The 8,807-nt window shown below is 24.4% G+C and overlaps 1 long non-coding RNA gene across 1 annotated transcript; it reads left to right on the forward strand.

The window, feature by feature from the left end:
- The first annotated feature begins 3,218 nt into the window (after positions 1-3,218).
- On the forward strand, positions 3,219-4,566 carry LOC137836227 (uncharacterized). Its single transcript, XR_011085214.1, has 3 exons — positions 3,219-3,483; positions 4,163-4,267; positions 4,401-4,566. It is a non-coding gene; the product is annotated as an uncharacterized lncRNA (long non-coding RNA).
- Positions 4,567-8,807: the final 4,241 nt, after the last annotated feature.

Raw genomic sequence — 8,807 nt, forward strand, 5'->3', positions numbered from 1 at the left:
TTTAATGTGACTAAGATGTTTTAAATATAAATGTATCAAAAAGTTATTTAATATTTTTTTATTAAGAGTATATAATTTGGGATGAAATTATTATTAATTACAATTTATTATAGTTTTAATATTAATAATTATATAGGTGCTAAACTATACATGACTAATTGATGACTTCTTAATCTGGTTTTTTTTTTTCAGGATTCACTGTGCCTCCTGTACATCCATCAAGTAAACTTCTAGTATGATTTTGTCAACATGAATTTGCTAACAACAAATCTAAAAGTGATGGATTGTGGCTCTTCATTGCAGTTGTTTCACTCAATATATAGCATAAAATTGACGATTACAGTGTGATTTTTATTCACATAAATATTTTTTTTATTAACAATAAAAAATAAATAAATAAGAATCCAAAATATCCAACCTTTATACATAAATAGTTAACGTCTTACCAATCTCCAATAAGAAACACCTTCGAACTTAAATGTTGTTGCAACACATTCGCAATATAGTAGTAAGAAGCAGAAATTGAGCCGTGACAATTCTCAACACTACTTTACTTTTTTTTTTCTAATAAAAATAAACATCAAAAATCCAAATTTTCCTTTTATATTTTAACTTCAAAAGCCAATGGTTGAAAGAGTGGAACGCCCCCGTACATCTATATAATATTAATATTAAGGCATAAAAAAATTTCACTATATAATCTTTATCCACATACACTATTTCATATTATGTATTAAAAGTAGGTTTAAAAACATTATAAAAAGTTGATTTTCTGATGTGGACGAAACTCATCTATCACTGGTATAAAATAGGTTAAAAACAACGATTATTTTAATATTAACACAACAAAAATTCAATATTTTTTTTTCTAAACTATAGAAGTACTTTCAATTATATCATTATTAAGAATAAGAAATATATAAGACTATGTTTCGCATAACATAATAACATTCAATAAAAATTTTAAAACCTATTCTCCTTATCTTAGAATCAAGTAACATCATTTTAGCTAAACACTAACAAACTTTCTCTTTTTTTTTTTTTTTTTTTTTAAATTTAAATACCATTCACCGCTAAATCATATTCAAATTCTCATACATAAATCATATCTTTTTATTTTAAAATAAATATTTATACTCTTTAATCCTTGACATTCGTTAATAAAATAACATTAATTTATTTTATTTTAAAACTTACATTCAATTATGTCATTAAATAACGTAAATAACATATTTTATTATAATTTAATTACATAAATTTAACATTGGAAACAATTATCAATAAGTTGAATTAGTTTGTTTTAATTAAATTAAAAATAATGAATATTTTAGTAAAATTATATACGGATTATTACATACGGATCATATCCACATGTAACTTTGGCACCATAAAATAAAATTTGCAATTAATGGGATTTGAAAATAGGTTCTTTCAATAACCAGAGAAAATTTAACCACTACCACAAACAACTTCTTTAATATTATTATGATTTTTATTATACTTAATAATATTAATAATACTAATGATATTAATATTAATAGTACTAATGATATTAATATTAATAGTACTAATGATATTAATATTAATAGTACTAATGATATTAATAATAATAATATAATTTATAATAATAATTATTATTATTAATATAATAATAATAATTATTAATATAATAATAATAATTATTAATATTAATATTAATAATACTAATAAAATTGATAATATGACCTAATAATAATAAAAATAGGTTTACATACAGATTTTGAGTCTTATATACAAATTTTGGCCGTATGTAATTTCAATATTACATACAATTTTTCTTGTAATGAGTTATTATATATTTAGCTTAATGTAGCTCATAGTGATATTTATATCTTTGCAAAAATTATTGTGTACATCACTGAATTGCATTTTAACCACAACAAATTATATTTTTTTTAATTATTTATTTATGGAGGTTTGAAAAAACCTAGAGTATTCTACCGCGGTTTCACAATAAAATCTTTGTAATTTAACGAAGGTTAAAATTTTTTTTGTTAATTTGCTGAGGTTTTAGAATAAAGTTTTGAAATTGAATGAAGGTTAAAAAAAAGTTTCGCTGTTTTGCTTAGATTTTAGAATAAACATTTGGAACTTAACAAGGGTAAAAAAACCTTCATTATTTTGCTGAAATTTTAGAATAAACCTTTAAAACTTACGAAAGTTAAAAAAACCTCCATTAATTAAATTCATTCATGGTTATATTAACCTCGGCTAAATAACCTCCATTAGAATTATCTTTTCTTGTAGTATTATCTACAAATTTTGGTCATTTTTCTACAAATTTATGGAGTAATAAATGTAATGTTTTTAGTATAAGACAAAATGAAATAACACTTATTAGCTATAAAAAGAATTTAAAATCATAATCAAAATAAATATATATTTAATAAAATTTGAAATTAGTTATAATGGCAATGGTTGATTTTTTGATTTTATTCTTTGAAATTGATTTTTACTTTAAATAAGGAAGCCAGATATTTGTGTAACATTAATAAACTGGTATTATTATTGTTATGAATGAAGGAGTAAGATATCTTAGAAACAAGTTATTTTATTGTGATAAATGGAGTCAGTATACTTGCCACTGCAAGAAAATCATGAAAAAAAAATTAATTTGTAGAAACCATAATAATTAGTTGCAATAGTAACTAAATTAGAGACTAGAAACTAAAAATAAATTTGGTTTCTAAATTAGTTTATATTATTTTCTATTATTGTTAAATAGTCTCTAAATTGGTATCTAATTAGCAACCAAGATTTTTGCTACCAAATTTAAAAACTAAATAATGGGTAGTTAAAACCTTAGTTGCTAATTAGATACCAATTTAGAAATTATTTAACAATAATAGAAAATAATATAAACTAATTTAAAAACCATTTTTTTTTTAGTTTCTAAAATGGTCTCTATTTTAGTTCTTATTGTAACTAATTATTTTTGTCTATCAAAATTAGTTTATATTTGATGATTTTTCTTGTATTGGCAATTAAATACATTGGAGTGTTTTGAGAAAATGTATATTAATGTAATAAATTAATTGTCATTAAGTAATATATTTTAGGTAATTATACACATTTAATATTTATTCGTGATTGAATGTTTTCCCTTAAGGTAAAAGAAATTTGGATTATATATTAAACCTACATTAGAACTCAACCGAAGGAAAAAAAAAAACAAAGCAGAAGAGAAAATGAGAAATTCTGATATGAAATCCTTGTGGTTGTTGGTAGTCCTTGTAATGAGTGTACTAGTCTTGGAGCATGGCCATAAAATGGTTGGTGCAGAGGATTGTGAAGAAGAAATACGTGGGTTTACTATAGAGTGCATGTATTACATGAGCAACGATAGTCAAAGTCTTGTAAACCCTAATGCCAGGTGTTGTAAAGTCATCACTGATGCATATCCAACATTATCATGCTGGTGCAACAGCCTCTCTCGGAAAGTGGGTATGTTCTAATTCTTCTTTTTCTTCTTTTTTTTCCTTTTCAATTCTTTCATTCATAATTTGAACGTTATAGCTAAGAAATTCTAGTAGAGAGACGTATTCCAACGAGAACATTTTGTTTATTGAAAAAGAGTAATTTTTAATCGAGTTGTGGAGTTGTTGTTATGTGTTGATCAGGTATTTTTTTGAATTATATTTCTAAATTAATTATAATTCTGCTTGTTCAGTCAATCTTTATGATTAATGCTCTTCCCTCTTTATGATAAGTAAATGAAATATTTTTCACTAACTCCAACACATGATTGAGCTTAGTCCATGCACTAGTGCAGAAAAGTCCATTTACCACAATACACCACAGTCAAACATTGTCCATCAAAACATGGTGACATTTTCGAGATTAAGACGAGTCTAACATCATTTTTTAAAGGCTATTAATTGAAGGGAATAAAACGGCAACTATAGGTAGCTAAATAGCCGTCTTCTTTACTTGAAGAGAATAGAATACGGGCTGAAAAAAATAGTGGTCAATAAATTGTCGTTTAAAGACTAAAATAATCGTCGTTTTACACATTTTCTATACCGCTAATGAAGCTAATAAGTTCATAATTATTAACTTCATAAATCATTAACTTGCTAATTATTATTCATTTTTCATTGGAATTTGATGACTTTATGAACAGTTTTCCCACCTGGGGCTTCGGTCGGAGAAACCCTGAATTGGCGGAGAATTATGCACTGCTTCAGCTACTGTAACGTTCCTTTGCCTGCTGGGTACCAGTGTTGGAGTAAGAAAATTAATCTAAATTTCAATAATAGTATTAATGACAATTTATCATAGCTTTAATATTAATAATTACATAGTTGCTTAATTATGTTACCTGACTAATTAATGACCTCTTAATCTGCAATTTGTTTTAGAATTCACTGTGCCTGCACATCCACCAAGGAAAGCTCTGCCATGATTCTCTGGAACCAGTTTCTTTAATTAGTGATGGAACCTGTTTCACTCAATAGTAACTATATCAATCATTCCAATAAATGTGGTTGTAACTCATTCCCAATAAGTATGGAAAAAAATATCTAATTGTCCAATTATTTTATATTGTTCTTCTCTATTAAAAATTTATTTATTTTAGTTCATATTCTATAACTTTTTAGATTAAATTTTTATTTTATTTATACAGAATTTATTTTAAAATACATTCAGATAACTAAAAACTACATTGTTCCATGGCATTATCAGAGTAGCGCAATTTCAACGCCCCGTGTTATTTTGACTTGTTTTCTTTTCTATTTTAGTATAAATCTTTTCTTATAATCGTAAATTAAAATGTTCATTCAGGTTTTAATTAAATTCTGAGAAGTATTCATGGCATAGAGAAATATTTTTATTCTTTAATTTAATTTTTTTTATTGTAGTTCATTTAATAATTTTATTCCCATCATAACCGTTTCTAAATACCGTAAAGTCATAAATGAATAAAACTAATATATTAAAAAAACTATTTATAATTCATACAGATTTTTTCTATGGATACATAAATTAATTTATGGAAAACATTTAAGAATTCATATATTTATATTTAACAATTTTAAAATACAATATTACATCAATGATATATTAGAATTTTTTTTCCAAATAATGTCAATAAAAAATATATTTGAAATGAATTATATGTTAGAAACATTTACACCCAGGACCGCGGATATTTTTCGAAATTAACTTTTTCTGCTCAAATCTTCCAATAATAACAATATTTGAGTTTTTTTTAATTGAACTATTTTAAAAAATTCTATCAACTTTATTTGTTCACTACTAAATTTAGTTTTTCAGAAAATAAATCCGAATTCCTAGACATTTATGTGCACATTAAAAACTGGTTAAAATTTGGCTTTTCACATATAATTTTTCTTTTTCTTTAAAATTAGAGAACAAAGATTTAAAACATAATTAATAAAAAATAAAAATAAAAGAATAAAATAAAATAAATTTAAATATTAAAATAAAAATAATTTTATAAAAATGAATGTTAAGAATTTATGTATTATGTTATTTTTATTTTTTTGGTATTATTAAATTATAATTTTTCATTCAGATTTTTTCTGATGTCTACATTTTCCTTTTGGAGAGCTTGAATCTCGTATTTGTTCTTCTGCTTCATCTTCGTCCTCTCCCTATGCAGAGACATTAGTAATGTCATCTTCTCAACATCCAATATCTTTTCATTGACCATGTTCCTTGTTAACACCATTTGCTCTTCTCATCCTTCAAATTCTCTCCGTCCCACAATGGGCATTACAAGAAAACCTTGAAATAGAAATTAATTTTAGAAACCAAAACTAATTAGTTGTTATAGTGACTAAACTATAGACCATTTTAGAGACTAAAAAAAATTTGGTTTATAAAATAGTTTCTATTATTGTTAAATAGTTTAACTACCAATTATTTAGATTCTAAATTTGGTAGAAAAATCTTGGTAGCTAATTAGTTACTAATTTAGAAACAATTTAACAATAATAGAATCTAATTTAAAAACCAAAAGTTTTTTTAGTTTCTAGAATGGTCTCTAATTTAGTCACTATAGCAACTAATTATTTTTTTATCTCTAAAATTAGTTTTTATTTCATGATTTTCTTGTGGTGGAATGCCAATTGTTCTTGTAAGTTCTCGGTCAAGATGACACATGTAAAAGGTGCTTCGACAATCAAATAAGTGTTTGCTATTCAGTGGTCGATGCAATTAATGCGCGATAATGACATACATTTTTCTCAAAACTTGTGATTATTTATATGATAATCATAGGTCTATTATTATTCGGCCAGATTAGTGTTTGGATCTTGATTAAAAACACATTAGCTAATGCGTACTTACTATTCATGTTCGTTAATCTCCTTCTGATATCTAATGCATGTTAATTAGCACAAACCGGATACCAAAGTTTTTGGGATTGTCCGGTTTCGACCGGTACACTTATTTTATTATTTTATTCTTTACAAAAATTATCTATTATAAAATTATAAAAACCATTTATCTCTTTTATAATTATATTTTATTAACATAATTTTTTAATAAATAAATAAAAATTATTTATTTATTTATTTATTATTATTATAAAAAAATAGATACACATGCGTTATGAATAATGTAATAATTAATAATAATAATATTATTAATAAATAATAATAATATAATAATTATAATAATAATATTTATTATTATTATTATTATTATTAATGTTAGTAATACTATTAATAATAATATTAATATTATTATGAATTTTAATTTTTAATAAATAATTTATTATATTCCATTTTTAAAATTATTATTATATAAGAATAGTAACCTTAAGAAAATAATTCCTATTCACTAAAATTACGTGAAGATTTTTCTTAAAGATTATTCACTACAAGAAAATGATTGAATGACAACTAATTTAGAAAAAAAAAAAAAAAAGTTTCTATAGTAACTAATTTAGATACCATTTTATAAACTAAAAATTATTGGTTACTAAAATGGTATCTATTATTAATAAAAATTATAATATAATTAGATACTATATTTTTGGTAGCTAAAAATAAAAATGAAAAAAAGTTTTTTATAGAAACCAATTTTTTAGTCTCTTGCTAAAATGTAAATGGAAACCATTATTTTAGTCACTTTTAATCTATTTTAGAAACTAATTTTGGTCTCTAAAAATAATAAAATTAGAAACTAATTTTTTAGTTTTTAATCATCATATAATTAGATACTTAAATTTTTAGTCACTATTATTTAAATTTAAATACTAATTTTGATCTAATTAAATTTTATAAAATTAATTATTAATTTATAAAACATTTTAAATTGATATGAATAAATTTACCAATTTATTAGTTTTAGTTTAATATTAAAATAATTAATATCAATTTAGAAATTACATTTAAAATAATATTTTATTTTTATTTAAATATAAAATTAAATAAATATTTAAATTAAATTTTATAAAATTAATTATTAATTTAATTTATTTATTTATTAAAAATTTGAGAGAATAAGTTTCAGGGCTGTAGGGTTTGAATTTCAAACTCTTTCTTTCTCTATATTTCTACATTTTCCGTTCATCTCTCACTCTCATTTCACAGTAACACACTCTGCAATCGGAACTGTACCCTGCGACAGCAACGTTCTCGACCGGAACACGTGATGACAACCCTACGATGTGACGGGAAGAAGTTTTCGATTTGTCCACTAGATCATAGGTGGGCAAGAAAGAATTTTGAAATGCGAGGTGCTGTAACCATGAAAAATAATCTAAATAAGGCTAGACAAAAAAAGATTAAGCCAAACTGGATTGGAGATAGTACATGTGATACATTATGTCAGCAATGGGCATCTGAAGAATTCCAAAAGAAAAGCACGATCGCAAAAATAAACAAAGTCTCTGGCTGTGGAGGTTTTGGAGGGTCTCGTCACACATGTGCCTCTATTAGCACATCTCAGCATAAATATAATATGGTAATTTTTTTATATGGAAAGTGTGTGAAATTTATTTTATTTTTTTAGACAAAGATGAATGGAATTCCTCCAACTATATTAGAATTGTTTCGTCACACGCACCAACGACGTAAAGACAACTCTTGGGTGGATAAAAAATCAGAACAAGTAAATGTAATGAACTATTACCTTTTATTTTTGTTTTTTCATTTTCAATGATAAGTTTATTGTTAGTTTATTATTATTGTGTGTTTAAATACAAACTGGAGATCTTTTCAATGTTAAGATTATCTTTTAAATACCGTATGCAATAGTTTAGCTGGCGTTTATACACATTGTGTAACAAAACAGAACACCCAAAAGTCACAGTCGGGTTTATGTGTCCTCCTACAACACTCACCAAATCAAAAAAACATGTTATAGTTTCTTGTTGCATGCATACGTTCCTTGTCCAATATCCAATCTAATATATAATAAGAATAAAAACTACATTTAAGAGTAAAATGAGAACAAAGTTCTGATGTCAGTGAGGTTTGTCAAATGTCAGCTCTCATTTTTCAACTTTCAAATGAAAGCAAGGGTTAGAAAATATGTGAATGATTATGGCTTTAGACACTTTTCTGTACTGGTATTCATTAATAATGTTGCTTAGCAGCCATTCATTTGAGATAAGTGGTTCTCTTGTGACAGGTTGGAAGTGTACTTGTCCATGAGCTGCGTCAGTTCATTTTCTAATTTGTATTATTTTCTCTCTCTCGGACTCTAACTACATAATCTCCTTGTCCTGTGACTTCTAGGAACTATATATATATAGGAAAAGAATGATAATAAAGAAACACATTTTGAAACGT

The sequence above is a fragment of the Phaseolus vulgaris genome, chromosome 5 (genome assembly GCF_000499845.2).
Source record: "Phaseolus vulgaris cultivar G19833 chromosome 5, P. vulgaris v2.0, whole genome shotgun sequence".
In the NCBI taxonomy this organism is placed as follows: Eukaryota; Viridiplantae; Streptophyta; class Magnoliopsida; order Fabales; family Fabaceae; genus Phaseolus; species Phaseolus vulgaris.